Genomic DNA, 17453 nt, shown 5'->3' with positions numbered 1-17453 from the left:
ACGAAGCTCCTTAGACTGCTCCCTGAGACCTGGCACATCCCAGAACTCTGGCTTCACAGCCTGATTCCAACATAAACCTTGTTTCGGACACTGTTTCCTGCTCTAGTTGGATTTCAGGCCAGCATTTGCTACTTCCACTTCCCTTATCTTGACAATAGAGATTCGGTCGTCCATTTCCATCAATGATTAACCCATTAATCCACTCTTTTTACCATTAGATACCCTCCTTTCACTCAGGTGGGTTTTACAAGTGCTCTGAAAATACACTATCTGCTTCCTGTTGGTTTCATTTTGGTTTTTGTTTGTTTTTTTCCTTACTTCAACATGGCTGAAACCAAAACCCCTATCGGACACAAATTGTATGCTTTAAAAATCCTTTTATTTCGAGAAATTGTCCAGAAAAGAATTATACCAAGGAAGAGTCGTAGAGAATCACCAGCTTTCAACAGCAAAGGCCAAAGCCCTTAAAATGCCAACTAAGTTGCCAGAATTTAACTAAACCCTTTAAAAACCACCAGCCCTGAAAGTTACGTGAATGGTTAAAGCCCAGAATTCACAGTCTCAAAGATTTAGGCAAGAGCTCATATAAGAAATAAGTAAATTCCCAAAGCATCCAAATCCAAATTATCACTTTTCTTACTCACCTGCTCATCTCTGAAAAAGCACCATTGCTATTTTGTTTTGCATTCATTTTCTTAACTTTCAAATTATCCCTAGAACTTCCAAAGTTGGCAAATAACAATTTTCTGATATTTGTCAAATAGGTTGTAAGCTCTTTACCTGGGACCTAGAATCACTAGGACCTAGAAATTTGTAAGTGGATAATAAACCCTAGGCTCCAGGCTAAGTAATCAGAAAAGACATTGTCTATCCTTATCTGGCTTATTTCACTTAGCAAAAAGCCCTCCAGGTGCAGAAAGTAGAAAAGTGGTTTCCAGGGGCTGGGGGTGAGGGAAATCGGGAGAGGTTGGTAAAGGGGTACAAACTTTCAGCTGTAACGTGAATATAAACTGAGGACGTAATACACCGCATGGTGACTATAGCTGATAACACTGTATTGTGTAACTGTAATTTGCTAAGAGGGTAGAACTTAAATGTTAAAAAAAAAAAAAAAAAAAAAAAAGAATAAACCTGTGAGGTGATGAAGGTGTTAATTAACTAGATGGGGAAATCTTTTCACAATGTGTAAGAAAATCCTCACCATGTACAACTTTAAATATCTTACAAATTTGTCAAATATACCTCAAGAAAACTGGAAAAAAAAGAAAGAAAGAAAGAAAGAAAGAAAGAAAAACAAACAAAAACAAAAAACAAAAAACACTGCCCCCAAGATTGCATTCCTGCTCTAGAATCAAAGTGGGACATGAACATTAAAAGGGAAAAGTAATTCTCAGGAGTTTCACGCACGGATCGTATTTTCTTCTTTTGACGGTCATTTAAACATACACACAAATTTGTGTTTCCTCCCGTCGTGATTTGTCTGATAGCAGAATCACCTGTGGCGCTGTTTGAAAGGATAAATTTTCAGACTCCAGGCCCTTCATCAGAATCCTTCACTGGTTATTCTAATCCCAGTCCTCTAATCATAGTGACATTACCCCCTGAAGGCAAGGGGCCCTTCTCCCCGAAGACCTCCCATCGTCATTTCACTGAGAGTTCTGACCCCCCGGGCTGGCAAATGGAGCCCTAGAGAGTAAACACAAAACATTCCACCTTGAACTATACACCCAAAGCCTGAAAGAGAAGTGATAATCGAGAAGTCTTTATTTTTTTTAAGATTTTATTTATTTATTTATTTGAGAGAGAGAGCGGGCACAAGCAGGGGAGGGACAAAAAGGAAGGGAGAAGCAGGCTCCCCGCTGAGCAGGGAGCCCAACACAGGGCTCCATTCTAGGATGCCTGGATCCTGACCTAAGAGAAAGGCAGATGCTTAACCACCCAGGTGCCCCAAGAAGCTCGTTATTAGCAACAGCATCTTCATCCGTCTCCAGCTTGACCCTTTCCGGGGCTTTCTCTCCTGATCTTCACAATTGCGCTGGCTGCCTCACGTTTGCACCTGTTTTCTCCCTGGGGATTAGATGCTAATATCCGAGGAGAAGACAAAAGTCGCCCAAGGTCAAAATTACCTTGGAAGGTTCACTTAAAGAAGACATTTTATTGAAGACCAGCATACCAGCTTTCCCAAACTGTGATACCACATTAGAAGTGAAACCTCTATCTGGGTAGCAGGTTGTGCTTAGGAACCATGTTGCTGGGAGAATAGAGCTCATCCTGTCATCAAATATGATTCCATGACGCCTCAGCTTCACATGTGAGGAAGCTGACCCTATTCATGCCAAGTATTTAGTAGCTGACCTTTGACTACCAGAGAAGAGGGATAACCACTGGCACCAGGACCTCTTCTTTATGGATCTGAAATACAAGCTGCCACACCCACTGGCGTGGATTCGAATGTCCGTTCCTTCTCCTGTGAGAACTGTGTTATTACTACCAGTACAGAGAGGGGAAAATCGGGAGTGCAGAAACATGAATAGTTAAACTAAGGGTGGAGTCAATGTCTCTCAAGTCCTTGCCCTGGTGAATTACTGCACACGGAGGGCTTCCTGGAAACACGCTACAGAGGATCTACTAACATTCAGGCCAACGCTTCACAAGGCACAGATGTTTCCAGAACCGCTGGTCAGACAGAGGATTTCCACCACCGACTCAGTGGTACAAGTCCCTCACTAAAGGCTGGGAGGGTCCCCAATAGCCATTGCCCTCGAATTACCCCTATTAGGGAATTTAAAAATCATGCTTCTGTCTTTCCACCTATGAGAGAAGAAATGCAGAAATGCCTAGCCATGTCCTTCATTTTGAGAAGTCTCTATAAATGTGTACACACTGAAGTTCATAAACAAATTCCTAAGTGAGCCAGACAGTTTTGCACAGTGTGGAGTACGTACTGCACAAATTCATAAACGGCGTTTTGACAAAGTGCCAAGTTTCCAGTGCTTCTCATTTTATTCCTGTGACAAAACGGAGCTATGCTCAGTTCCCTCTGATGTATTACTCCCATGAATAAAAGATGTTCCTTGACACAAATTCACCCTGCTCCTCTGACTGCCCATTGTGCCCTCTGCATTTGTCTAGAAAGCACACGAGTTTCAGAGGACATACGATGCCCCACCCAGAACTTCCCATTGATTGCACTCTACGGGAGTGCTTTATTAAGTGGTTGGTGTTACCTGCTAATGCAGCAACCCAGGTTCCAGTTAATAGCTGTAGATCTGGTGGAAGTGGGCGGGGGGGATGGAAAGTCTAGCAGTGGAGAATTCTGTCTCTCTCTCAAACTCAAAGTACCAAAAGAGTCTCTGAGAACATTTATGCTACTGAATAAAGAACATCCACATAAGTGAGAAAAATCAACGACTCCTTTTAAGAAGGTGATTTCCCAAAGCTTGCTAATTAACCAGTTCATGAAGGGGGGTGGTCAACAGCTTGATCACTCTGCGTCCCTTACTAAAGTCCAAAAGAAGAAGTGGAAGATAACTGGGTTGATGAGTCAGGATACTTGAGTTCCTCCTCAGCACTGCCTCTATCTGTATGTCTGGGCCAATACACTTCATGTCTCTCTAGTTCTCAGTTTCCTGTTTATAAAAATAGATGGTATACAAAGTAATTTTTGAGTAGTCACACAGTTCTATGATTTACGTCCTCTCCTGGACTTCTTATTATGCTATTCTTTAAAGCATCCTTGTTAAGATGGTACTAGGGGTCAAAAGAAATTATAGTAAGATACTTTTGGGTAAAGACATATCATGTATTCAACAGCATAGATTTCAAGTTAATTTCCAGCTACATTTAAAATATACTTGGGGCGCCTGTGTGGCTCAGGTTAAACGTCTACCTATGGCTCAAGTCATGATCCCAGGTTCCTGGGATTGAGCCCCACAAGGGGCCCTCTGCTCAGAAGGGAGCCTATGTCTCCCACTCCCTCTGCCTACTTGTGTTTTTTTCTCTCTCTGTCAAATAAATAAATAAAATCTTTAAAAAATAAAATAAAGTAAAATTCACTTAAAAATCTTTCCAATCACTACTGTGGATCAACTGTGGTCTCAGTTTGGGTATTGACAGTTAGGGTCAGCCAGAGAATCAATCAGATGAGAAATACCTAAGTACACAGAATTTTGTGAACCATTATAACTTATTTTATAACTTATTAATGGCACATTGCTGGTTTTTATCCATTGCCCTCTAAAAACTGTCTTACGAATAGAGTAAGAAATCTTTGGTGTCATCACATTGGGAAGATACTTGCCTTCAAAGGGTAACTCTCTATTCCCACCCACGCACTTTCATCTCATAATTCCTTCCTGCTTCTTCCCTCCTAATTTATAGCCAATTTAGCCAAAAATTCACTGACAAGACAATATTTTTTTCAAGATGGCAGAACTGCCAAATCACATAAGCAAGACATAAAATGGTCTGGCCCTGCAATTAGTCCCACGCTGAGCTGAGAATGTGTACTCACTAAATCCCAATCCGCTGATTGATTGATCTAGTGCTGGGGATCTGCCTTTCATTCCTATCCCACTGTGCTAAAAGGCTAAGCACTTGATGTTTCCCACTCAAATGACCTGTGTCTCTATCCCCCCAGTGGTAAAATCCAGGTGACAGCACCTGCCTCTAACACACTCCCCAGAATTTCACAGGAACTGATGGGATCATGCCTGTGAACTCTTCTGGGCTCTTCAGAAAAATCCATACCACCCACAGAAGGCCATGTGATTAAGAAGTGTTTACGCATGCAAAGGATGGCAGCGGTTCCCAGGGATAACCTCAGGAACTTGGACAGTCAAACACACACAGGAGCAAGAGTACACCAAAGGAGGTTCATGCATAATGGATTTCTGACCAGCCATGAATAATACATTGCTCAAATTTTAAAATGCAATAAGTAAACTACTAGGTGCTATTAGTGTTATGTACATAAATATTTTAAAAGCTCCGTGTAAATATCCCATAGTCACTTCAGTTAATTATGATCAAAGAAATATATGTTCTCAAATCTACCCTAAGCCAATGGGGGTGGTTTGGGAAAATGTAGGGCTGAATGAATTGAAGAGTAATTGCAAGACTTTCTTAGAGAATCTCAGATCAATTGTACTTTCCTAATCAACCACTTGTTTGGATGACTGCAAAAGACACTGACTACATTTAAGTATTTTCAAAAGAAAGGAGAAAGATTACACAAAAGAAGATTATATCAACTTAGACTCTTCAGCTCAGTCTAAACAACTAAAGCAGGTAGTTGAAAAGGTGAAAATGCAACTGTAGACCTATATAGGACAAAGTTGACCTATATAGGACAACTGCTATATGAGAGCAGTCATTCAAAGAATGCCAAGCAGCACCCCATTTCTTGCATAAGTCACCAAGAAGAGTTATAGGATTGACGGATTCATCTCAGGTCTTGGTATTACCATCAACTTCATGCTCAGAAACTTAGTTACTAGTGTTCCGGAGATGATCACACTCAAGGTGAGGTACTCAGGCTTACAAAGCTCCCAAGAAACTATTGTACACAACCAGAATAGCAATGTATGGTTTCATGATGAGAAATGTAACTATCAAGCAGATGGGATGTTTGCATTGGCCTATCCAGTAATTCTACCCTTGTATGAAAAGTCAGAATATTAGGAAGTTGCTTGATTATCCAGAATAGGGGTTGGAGAACTTCTTCTATAAAGGGCCAGATAGTAAACATTTTAGCCTTTGTGCGCCAGACAGTCTGTGTTGTAGCTACCCAACTGCAAGCCAGATACTGCCTACAGGTCATAGATGGCACTCTTCCCTTGAATTGGGGAGGTTGACTATATGATTTATTATTAACAGTTCAAATAGTTTTCCCTAGGAATGTGATTCCTAGGTACTCTCTTGAAAAAAGTTCCAGCAAGCCCTGGATATTTCGGTGTTTCTCTCTTGTTTGAGCTCTCCACGGATGGCAACTTCTTTCTGGAATGTTCGATTCTTTCTTTAACAACATGAATATTTCTTGTCTTGCAATTAAATTAAAGAAGGAGCACACACTTTTTTTTAATCTTAGAAACAAAATTAAAGAACAATGTGAGAAATAAGAAATAGCTGTGACTTTTTTAACAATGGTGATGAAGTAACATCTGGACCCTTAGTAAAACCATCTACAGGGAAATATCAAAGGCCCCAAGACCAATCCAAAATGTGTTAGCTCAGGCTTCACTTAGTTTTACCGGGACTCAGACAAATCGTTCCTTCTTATTTTACTGTGGTGTAAGTGCTAGGGAAACTCCTCCATGATTTTCCTTCCCCCATTGTCACAACATTATACTTGTGGTCATAAAAACAGGACGTGGTGGACAACAGGCTATAGCAGGATTTTATTTTGGTTTGGTTTCGGTTGCAGAAATAGGGTCACTGCTAGATCATGCATGTCCAGACGTCCCGGGGTTCAGCTTCCCCAGCACTTGCGGTCCCTGGCAGCAGGCTGCTTCTCAGGTCTTCAGAGCTGCCAATATGCTTTAACCCTATTTCTCTGCTGTTTTAGCTTCTGTCATTGCTGAGACGCTCCATCTGCTCCCTCAACTCTCTCTGAGCCAAATGGAAAAAAGCTTTTTCCCTCTTTTGACATGACACCATTCCCAGCCTTAGAGTCTACAAATGGGCCATGGATGCCCTGAAATTATAAACCAGATTTTGTTTATGTAGCTGCGTAGGTTCATTTTTCTAGAGAAAAGGTATACAGCTTTCCACAAACTCTCAAAGGGGCCAATCATTGCCCCAAAATTGAAATGACGATCACATTGTAATTGATTAAAGTGGAAATGCATCCAATACAGATTTAGCATGTGCAAATCCAACTACACGCACTTAGCAGAGAGAGACATTGAGGGAGAGATCACAATTTAAATAATGCAGGCAAACCCATCTGCCTTTGTACTCAATGAGCACATAACTGAGGTTGAGCTCAAGACGTGGACCTAAATCTGCCATCCTCAATTGGGAATAAATGCTCAAGAAATTGTAATATTTCTTTTAAGAACTACAAGAAGTGCCTTAAAGAACATTATTCGAGAAAGATATTCTCTCTGAGACCATGTTCACGACAGTCCTGGAAAGAGAAAAATAATCTAGCCTTTCTCCCAGAAGAGTGCATATGCTTCCGTCCACCCATCTCTAGCCTCTTTTATATCCTCCTCCCTTCCCGCTGTCATGCCAACACCCTCCTCTGCTACCACCTCCTTAGAAATATTGCCTTTGGAATTCCATAGAAGACATTGCTCACATCACTCCTGGCTGGAAAATGTGCAATGGCCTTTTTACTTTCTCTGGACTCAGGATTAATTTACAAACTGGAGCTAACCTGTTGGAAGGGGGACAAGACAGGATGGAAAGGGAGAAAGCCTGAATTTGAACGTCTGCTCAAGCTCTCCATCTAGCTACCTGGTCCCCTTACAGAGTCACCAGTGCTTCCGCAGGCAACAGAGATCTCACAGAACCCAGAGCATCCATGTGGGCGAAGCCCAGAACTCCAGCAGCCTACTCAGAAATAGCGCTTGAATAACATTTGGTAGACTAGCAATAGTGAGTCTCCAGAGGGAATAAATACTCTGTCCTTTCTCTTCCCAGAATCATGTCGAGTTTTTAGATGGAAGTCACTGATACTATTTTATTTATAATTTAAAGTAGCCTAAAATCCAAATCCTTCCATCCTCAAAGCTACAGCCAATTCTCCTCTCTTCCCCGTAGCCTTTTCCTTTCAGCCCCATTCTCTGAACTCCACCAGCAGAGAAAATTGGAAGTGCACAGAGGTATTGTTCTCCAATGAAAGGGAAAATTAAAGGATGCCAGTTTAGGACAAGCCCGTGGATTACAAAGGCAAAACAATGTCCTCTAATACCAAATTTCTCTAATCCCTAAGTCTTACCTTCTGACCTGGGGAATAAAGAATTGAATGAAAGAAAGGTCAGTTGGTAAAGAAACAAACAGAGCCCCTGTCAGCTGCTCTGCTGATAAAATACACTAATAGTATTCCAGAGAGGGGAAAGGAAAAAAAAAAAAGTACAGACATAAATCTTTTATTTAAAAAATCATATACATAAAATTTAATGAGTGTCTAAGAGTGAAAAGGTAATGAATGTGTGTGCAGGATCACAGAGGTGGTGAATCAGAGTGGTCTGTGGACCTAGGAAGAACTCTCCAACACTAGGAGGAGAAGACACCCTGTTCCCCTAACAGGGCAGGACCCCGCAAGGAGGCAGAGCACAAGCATGTCCTCAGCTGTGGAAATGGAAGAAGTAACAGCATGGCCAGACCAAGAACAGAGATGGACCTCAGGGTCTTAGCTATAGGGGCAACATTTGTGAGGCCACAAAGGAGAGAATGAGTACCCCAACTTCACCCCCAGATGTGGCCAGGAGAGCGCCAAGCAGAGTCTTTTACCTCTGAGATCTAGCACAGTGCCTGGCTTATAGTAAGTGCTCAATAAATATTTGAGCAAGGGAGCGAAGGAAGAAGAGAGGGAAGTAGGGAGGTAGAGAAGGAGAGAGGAGTTTAGCTGATGGGAGCTCAAAATCAAACGATCTGAGTGGTCATGAGTTACCCATAAGCTCTTATTTGTCTGTCCTAAGCCTGCCTAGAAATGCCTCACATACTGCCATGGAAACATAGCTAATCATAGAATGAAAAGAATTGTATCTGGAGAAATAAATAGCAAAATGATCAATAAATACCTTCTTAACATGTGTAGTCATTAAAGACAAATAATTATGTACAACCCAACCTGATGTTGAAAATTCAGGCATAATAATTGAAATTGAAAGATCTTTGAATCAGCCCATGATGACTCATTTGGTTTTTAGGAAAAAATATCTCTCCATCAGGGAAACAGCCTGTTTTCAAGCAGTCTTTTCAAGCATCTTAGACTGGGAAGAGAAGCATGCATTGAATTATGTCACAAGTCACCTGAGTGGTTTTTTTCCCCTTCCCAGTGGGAGGTTTTCAAATGCTAAAACCAATCCATAAGTGTTTACAAGGTGAAACTCTACTGAAATTCTACAAAGAGCTAATCACCTCCCCTGCACCACCACAAACACCTTCCTCCATCTCTCCCTCAATCCCAAAAGGCATGATGTAAGGCTGATATGCACCTTTTCAGACCTACATCTTCATTCATCTAAATGCATTTGCATATATTTATACATTTATAAGACTTTAGTCATTTGATATTCCACAAGTAGGTTCCTACACTTAATATGAAAGCTGCCTTTTTCACCAAACAATAGATCATAAGCACCCTTACAGTACAAACTATAACCTTTTTTCTTCTGATTCCTTTATGTACATGCCACATATAGAGACACCATTTTACATAAATGGTATCATAGTATATACATAGCAGTACACAACCTTGTCTCCCTTTTGTTCTTCCTTTTTCTCAATTCTCCCTCACCCCACCACCATTCGTGAAGACATTCCCTGCTCGCTCGTGGCTCAAGGAGAAATACTTAGTGGGTGGAAAGTGGGCCTTTGTCCAGTTTCCCTCTTTGCTCCCATCCTGGAACTAAAGGCCAAGTCAAAAGGACACCTGTCAGGTACAGACAAAGTCACATGAGCTCTCTGATCCTGTGAGTTGTGAAGACCTTGGTCACTGCCCACATCAGCGGGGGACAGACGTGTGCACAATGAATTCAAGGACCAGGCCAAGTTCAGTACAGTAGTGCAACTTCAGGACATACCCTGGTTCCAAAGGAAGCTGGAAGCCAACTGATGAGATGTGAGCGACAAGGCACCATCAAAAAGAAGGTGTTCTACGGAGAGGGCCTCTGCTCTCCGGTAAAAAGGAAGGTGATTAGCGCCAAATAATGGAAAGCCTGTTTGAAAGACAGGTCAGTGAGGGTCCCAGACCACAGCCTTCTTTCACCACTTTTGACCGCAAGAATGAGATGAAATTATACAGTAATGCCAGTTGTAGTTCAAACTAAAGCTCCAATTTACTTATTACTTAGCGCAATCTTTTCCTTACCCTTGATATACCTTGAAAAAGTAACTTGAATTGCACAGAATACATTTTCCAAGTCTCTGCTGCCACCCACAGTTTGACATGGGAACAGTGAAACAGACTCAGCACACATAGAAATGACGCTCTAAGTTGACTTCTCTATGTACTGATACACTGTATTTGTATAGTTTTTAATGTATGATTACTTATCCTTACACGCACACAGTCATTCAGTAGGTGATGAATAAACAGCGTAACACTTGGATTCAATTAAACTCACTCCAGGTTTGGCACTTTTCCCACAAGTAATTCAGTATCATCGAAATTGGACTTGTCATTTAATTAAACCTGGGCATTAACAGCCCCGTGGCCTTCAGAGACATCTTTGTGTCTAACTGAACCAGTTTGGATTGTCAGGGTAAAGAGACAGCATTTAGGATGGAGATGGAGCAAATGAGACCAAAGTACAAAGGCTTCTGTCTAGAATGAAGTTGCTCCCAATTATGGACGAAGATTCTTTTCAGCTGAAGATCATGCTGAGATTGAACATTCCCAGTCATCCATGAGGGAGATCTTATTTCCACCATTTTATAGGTAAGAACTAGAAACTCCAAATCATCATTCACTTCTCCAAAGCCCTCCACCAACTAGCAAGTAGAGTTCACTTAGAGCCTTACAACCAGGTTTCCTTTTAAAATAAATAAATAATAGTAACAATGTTTTAAATTAGATCAGAGGCTAAAGGAACACACACACAAAAAAAAAATTCCTTGTGAAGAATGTACTTTTATAGAGAGACACTGTTTCTGTTGTGGGAGTCTTAACTCTCCTTAGACCCTTAACTCTCTGGCACATAACTCAGTTCTAGCAATTACGATAGAGGTCCATGAATTCCAGCTAAGGAGCCCACTAAGCCCCTACCCTCCCTATGAGTCCACTCCTGCCACCCCCAAACCACTCCAGGGAAAGAAAGACCTGTTAGCACTACTTTGTGAAATAAACAGTGCCATACTTACAGCAACAGAAAATACTCCAAGATCACCATCTCCAAGTTAATGGGAAGTTCCCATCTTCCCCTGGGCCTTCCACCCTCGATTGGTTCAAGAATCCCTAGAGGTGTCTGCTAGCATTCTAGTCCGAGTCCTGATGATCCTTGTCACTCCAGGTGGAGCAAGAACTCAACAAGAGAAGATCCTCCCGAGACCACGGCCCCTTGAGACGCTAGTCATTCCAGACACCGGCTCCCAGCCGTGCCTTCACAAGGCAAGCAGTTCCCTACCGGTGGCCACAGCGACTGTCAACACTTTGGCCTCAAGGAAGAATACACTCATGTTTCCTGTTCCACTCCAAGTATGACACAAGTCCTAACCTAACAGCACAAAGAGAAAGATACCCACAGAAAATATCTCACCATCATTGTAGAGGGGCAGACTTGTCATGGAATCCCTCACTTGACTTTCTGAAGGGCAGCCTACTCACCCACATCAGAACTGCTCCTTCCTTCTCACTTTTGTCTGGGGGAGCAATGTTAACCCCTCCCTGGGATGCTTAAGACTGAGAATTTCTGTTCTTTCAGGTCTGCCCTAACTGCACCAAGGGGTATGAGGAGAAGCTGATGGCAGTCTGGACCCCTGTGAGACTCACTTAATTCCTCCCCCACAGCCTGGGTTATTTGGTCTTAAATGGTATCCAGTATGGGACATTTGTATCGTAGGCATAGAGGGACTAGGCCAACTCAGGCCAGATGCTTTCCAGCCTGTCACCACTAAAGTTTCAAAACACTGTGGCGTGCAGACTGACCTTGACCCCCCACCACACATCCTCAGCAGGAGAAATCACCCAGGGACTGTCCCATACCCTGAGAGGCTCAACACGGAGACGCCAAAGCCAGTCCCCCAGGATCCATTGCCTGTCTTCCACCTTCCTAGCTCTACATGACTCTAGGAAAATTACTTGACCAATTTGTGGCTATCAGCTAACTCAACTGCCGAATGGAGAAAAATCATGCCTGATTCCCAGCGTAGTTCTGAAGACTGACATCAGTAAGTACACCTTTCTTTAGAGTCCTGACCAATGCATAGAAAGCATTCTGTGAACGTTACTTATGACTGTTGTTACCCAAAGGCAGTAAGTAAAAATATCAAAAATTATTTTTAAGTAAACAGCTTAGAACTAAGCATGGAAATTTCGGGAAAGGATACCCACAGAATGAAATTGACGGAAATAATTTCCTGCCTTACAGTAACGTAAGCCTTTTGCATTAGCCAAGGTGACAAGCAGGGCACGCTGATGACAGCTCTGCAGGAGGCCAGCACCCATAGCAGTTGTGAAAATTGGCCCCAGCCCAGAGGAATTTAGTCTGCCACATTTCAAGCACTGAGGTTCATTGCCATTTTTTTTCCTTTAAGTTAAAATTTTAAATTGGTCCATGTCACGTTAACCTAAGTCAGAACCTCTACTTTAAAGTTCAGAATTCAATTAGCAGGAACAAGTAATCACCTCACTGGCAGGCAATATTCCTTAGAGAGAGGAAGTTCCAACTTCACCCCTGGCAAGGGTTCCTGCACCTGTTGCTGCAGACTGCGACGCCCACACGAGGGGCCAGATGGCCACACTGAACCCTGGATGGACCCTAGCTGCTGCCACAAGAACACCATCTCGCTGGGAAACAAAAACCTAGATCTGTCATCCTAAGCACCCATAGCAGTTGTGAAAATTGGCACCAATTTTCACAACTGGGAAGGGCCCCCCTCCCCTTTAAAATGCTGAATGGTGAGAAACACACAGAATGGCTTGCTAACAACTTCATTCAACCCTGATGCTGAGAACTCTGTGTGTGGATGTGCGTGCGCACGTGCGCGGGTAGAAGGTTGTGTTTGACAGCTGAGCTCTGGGGCTGCACGGTGGGTCGCAAGTACATCAGACCCAGAGTCAGGGATCCTGAATGCGAGTCCTGCCTCTGCTACTCACTGGAGTGATTCATGTCGTTTACCTGAGCCTTGAGTCCCCTGTGTGGAACTCATGCTCCCTCCTGATTGTGCTCAGCATTGAGATGAAATCTGGTGTGTGAGAAGACGTGAAGCAGTATAAAGCTGTTATTCTATGATGTTGTAGGGTCAGCCCCAGACAAATACCTAAAAGACTAACTTTTACAGACTCTGCCTCCTCCCCAGCTGGGACACACACACACACACCAGGCTGCAGTACTGCATGCTTTTTCAGAGCAAGAAGTCCCTTTCATCTCCACGTGCCCAGTATTTAGCACAGTAACTGAGACATAAGAGTTTAATACAAGTTTCCTGAATGAGTGAAAAGGCCAACAATTGTTCAGAGTTGAGTCACTAAGGCAAAGACCAATAATAATGTACTTTTCCCAAAGTCTTGATTTGGCATCAACAAAGCCCCAGGCCTGAAAGCATAGAAAGGATGGGGCTAACTGGAGACTCTTTTTTAAAGGGGGGGAGGGTGGTGAGGTTATGGACACTGGGGAGGGTATGTGCTATGGTGAGTGCTGTGAAGTGTGTAAACCTGGCGATTCACAGACCTGTACCCCTGGGGCTAAAAATACATTATATGTTTATTTAAAAAAATAATAATAATTTTTAAAAATAAAATAAAAATATAAAGGGGGGAGGCACAGAAATGTACAAGACTGGGCAAATATTTTGTATTTAAATTGTTTTAATAGAACAGAGTACCTCAAAGCAGTGGGGACAATGAAACAGAGGATGTCTTGTTTTTATTTAATGGCAGTTTTAAATATTATGGGGTCTCACTCTTGCCTCAAACCCAAGGCCTACTAACTCCATTGAAAACATAGAAACTGGAATTCACAGAGGTAAACTACTTATCCAATGTCACCCAAGAGGACGTCTACAAAGATAGTGGGTCTACCAGCTATCATGTCTCTGGACTCTGTGTCACTGCTCTGTGTCTTAGAGGTGCACCAAGGGGACTAGGAAACAACGTTCAAATTGAGGGTGGCATACAGCAGCAGCAATCCGTCCTGACTTTCCCCAGCTGGAGACACTGATTCTCTACAGCATAAAGGCTCAAATAACCTTAGTCTTAACCAAGAACTGAGTGGGGCAGCAATGGAGGAGCCCCGGCCCCATCAGCAGAGACAGTGTGGAATTTACGAACAATCCTAAGCCTTGTGGGTATGTGACAGCTGCCTGGTCACGGAGTGTATTTCTGCTTACCCCACCCCTGATATTCATTGTCTTGACTTCCATTCCAGCTCCCGGAGGCATGGCCCTGACCAAACCCACCTCCCCCAGGAGATTAGACCAGCTCTTTTCAGACCACAAACAGCACCAGAGAGGTCATGGTTCTCCATGGCCCCAAACCCAGTCCTCTGGAAGTCGTAGGAGCCCAGACGAGTCTTGGCATGCTACCATGAGAACTGGAATCCAAGCATCTTGCCTCTTCTTGGTGACTTTCTTAAAGCTCGGTGCCAGGGTTCCCAAGCACGGCTGCTACAATGACACAATCACACATCTGATACCTGAGTCCTATAGCAAAGACTCTGATTTAATCAGTTAAAGGTACAGCCAGGATATCAGAAGTTTCAAAATCTCCCTGGGTTATTCTAATGGGCACCTGAGGACACAACCAAGTGGTTTAGTGTACTCAACAAAACCACCTCTAGAATTTAAGATGTAGATTCTATGGGGCGCCTGGGTGGCTCTGTGGGTTCAGCGTCCCGCTCCTGATTTCCACTCAGATCACGATCTCAGGGTCATGGGATCGAGCCCCACATCAGGTTCCACGCTCAGTGGGGAGTCTGCTTGAGATTTTCTCTCTCCCTCTACCCCTCCCCCCACTCGTGCTTACTCTCTCTCTAAAATAAAACAAATAAATCTTTAAAAAATAAAATAAAATGTAGATTCCTAAGGGGCCAGATAGTACGGTGCTATAAGCTTAGGCTGGGTTTGGGCAGTCTATGTATTTCTGACAAGTACGAGCTTCTGAGGCAGCTCTAAAATACATACAAACTACTTGAAAGGCTCAATTAAGCCAAGGGACAGAGACTGAATTATTTTTAATACCATCTCTATCAAGAAAAGAAAAATCAAGGGCAGTCCATGGACTAAAGAGCACCTAACCGCCTGCAGAAAATTTCTTCTGGGCAAGGCCCCCACAGGCTCTCTACCTGCTGCCGCAATTAACTATTTGTTACTTCCGTTTAAAAGCTACATTTTTTTTTAAGGAGCTCGAAATATGACCATAGCAAGTCCGTTGCTAAAGCTTTAATCCAACCTTCTGCCTAGATCTCCACCTCCTCAGCATTATGCCTAGACTCCCAAGGAGCAGGGAGCCCCTCTGCCGCACTGACAGTCTCCATTCACTCAGGGCACCTGCTGCACGAAGCAGATAGGCCTCAGCTCTTCCTTTTGGAAAGCAGAGCTGTAGTTAAGGGAAAAATCTCAATTTCAAAGTAATCCGGGGCTGGGGAGTGGAATCCTCTTGGTGCAGAATATGTTCAAGAGAGATCTTGGAACAAAAAAGCAGCTGAACGTCCCCAGCTAATAAGGGGCATCATTTGATGTAAAGCAATTGGCTAAATCTGTCTCTATATTTCCCAGTAATATGATAAATGTAAGGAGAAGCGAATTTGTCTTGGTATTCCACAATGTGATAAATGACAGGAAACGTAATTGTGTAATGCCAATAGCACCAGAAAATTGCAAATCTCCAAATGAAATGTTCCTTTCAATCACATAATCAAGTGACTGACAGGGCATTCGCGATACTACCTAAATTATAGCTAATTTTCTGTAGTGGCTTTCTGCACCTTGCTCTGCCGCACTGGAAAAAAGGTAGGCAGAAACAAAAGCCATTAATTGCATAAAAAGGAGCTGCAATGGCCAGGTTCCTCTCCTGATGCTCCCTGATAGTATTAATTCCTCATACCGCTCACCTCTACTCATGGATGTTGTGTGGCCCTCACCAAAGAGAAAGAGGGGGTAGGGGGTGGGGGAGGGCACTTCCTGATCACCATGGAGACGGAGGCTGGGTTTGGGATGTTTGTTACCTTGAGAGAGAAGAAGAGACGGTGGCATAACTAGAAATTCTGGGCATCTGATCAACACTGTCAGATACAGACCCCCTATTCCTATTAATTTTAAAATATAGAAATCTCTGATGAGGTTGAGGAGCTATCAAACTATACTTAAACCAATGAGTAAAAATTATTATATTAGAAAATATGTCACCAAAATAACACATTGTATGTTAATTTAAAGAAAGAAAAGAAGAAAATACATCACAAAATCCTTTAGGGCTTTGACTGAAGGAAGCAAAACCCAGCTTGAGTTGGCTGGGGTATAAAATGGGAGTTTATTTTAAGGATGTGGAAATGCGGGGCTCATGGGTGGCTCAGTGGGTTAAGCATCTGCCTTGGGCTCAGGTCATGATCTACAGGACCTGGGATCAAGCCCAGAGTCTGCCTTCCTGCTCAGCAGGGAGTCTGTTACTCTCTCTCTCCCTTTGCCCCACCCCCCACCCCACCACTCACTGTCTCTCCCTCACATGTTGGGTTTTGAAGTTTCTCTCTCAGATGACGGAGACTGACTCCCACGTGCCTCTCTCCAAATTCCCAGGGCAGAGATTCAGAGAGGCCCAAGTGGGGTCGAATGCTCAGTGCTGATCCAGTTCCTTATTTTCAAGAAGACTTTGCATCACATTCTACTACATGACTGCCAGGGACCCGTTCCTGGGGATGGAGAGCTGGGGCCAGCAGCAAAGCGGGTCATTTTAAGCTGGGAAAATATCCTCATGAGGTAACTGCTACATAATTATCATGTCATCTGCGTCTCACAACCACCGTCTGAGGTAGGAAACTCAATTGTTACTACGTTCATTTGATAGATAAGGACACTGAGGGCACACAGCTGGTAAATATTAGAGCCATAGCCTGAATCTAGGTCCTCTGCCTCCAAATGTTGTGTGGAGAGAAAATAAAGTCAATTTCCTCTCCTCTTTTGCTCTTATATTTTATTTTGTGTGTTGTATTTTTCCTGCTCATAGCATATCCAAATTCATTCTTTCAATCAATTGTTATTAAATATGTGCTTTGTGCAAAGCATTTTGCTAGGCTTTATGGGGAATATGGGGCCTGTCAAGATACTTGGAATCTATTACATAAGACATTTAACAAATGTACCTGCCAGGTACATCTAGGCACCAGGGCCACCACATAACACAACTCTAGGTGGCACCATTCATATTTGAATCTTGAGAATGGCACCTCCCAGAGGCGCGCAGTGCTTGATACGAAGTCCACCAATTGCCACAGCTAAACATACTTGCTCTTTCCAAATGCCTTTGAGGAGCTGGTTAATGTCTATAATCCAGAGTCCAGCTGAAACAGGAATTTTATCTCGAGCATTTTCCAGATCCTAGAGGGTCTTTAATATTAAGAAACCCTGTG

The 17453-nt window shown here is 43.0% G+C and overlaps 1 long non-coding RNA gene across 1 annotated transcript; it reads right to left on the bottom strand.

The window, feature by feature from the left end:
* Positions 1-6090: 6090 nt before the first annotated feature.
* LOC116573027 lies at positions 6091-16800 on the bottom strand. Its single transcript, XR_004278588.1, has 3 exons — positions 16553-16800; positions 15942-16055; positions 6091-6694 (listed from the first exon to the last, which is right to left on the bottom strand). It is a non-coding gene; the product is annotated as an uncharacterized LOC116573027 (long non-coding RNA).
* Between the last annotated feature and the right edge of the window lie 653 nt (positions 16801-17453).

This window comes from Mustela erminea, chromosome 14, assembly GCF_009829155.1.
Source record: "Mustela erminea isolate mMusErm1 chromosome 14, mMusErm1.Pri, whole genome shotgun sequence".
In the NCBI taxonomy this organism is placed as follows: Eukaryota; Metazoa; Chordata; class Mammalia; order Carnivora; family Mustelidae; genus Mustela; species Mustela erminea.
Note: the sequence above shows the minus strand (reverse complement) of the source record. Positions and strands in the feature narration are given on the sequence as shown.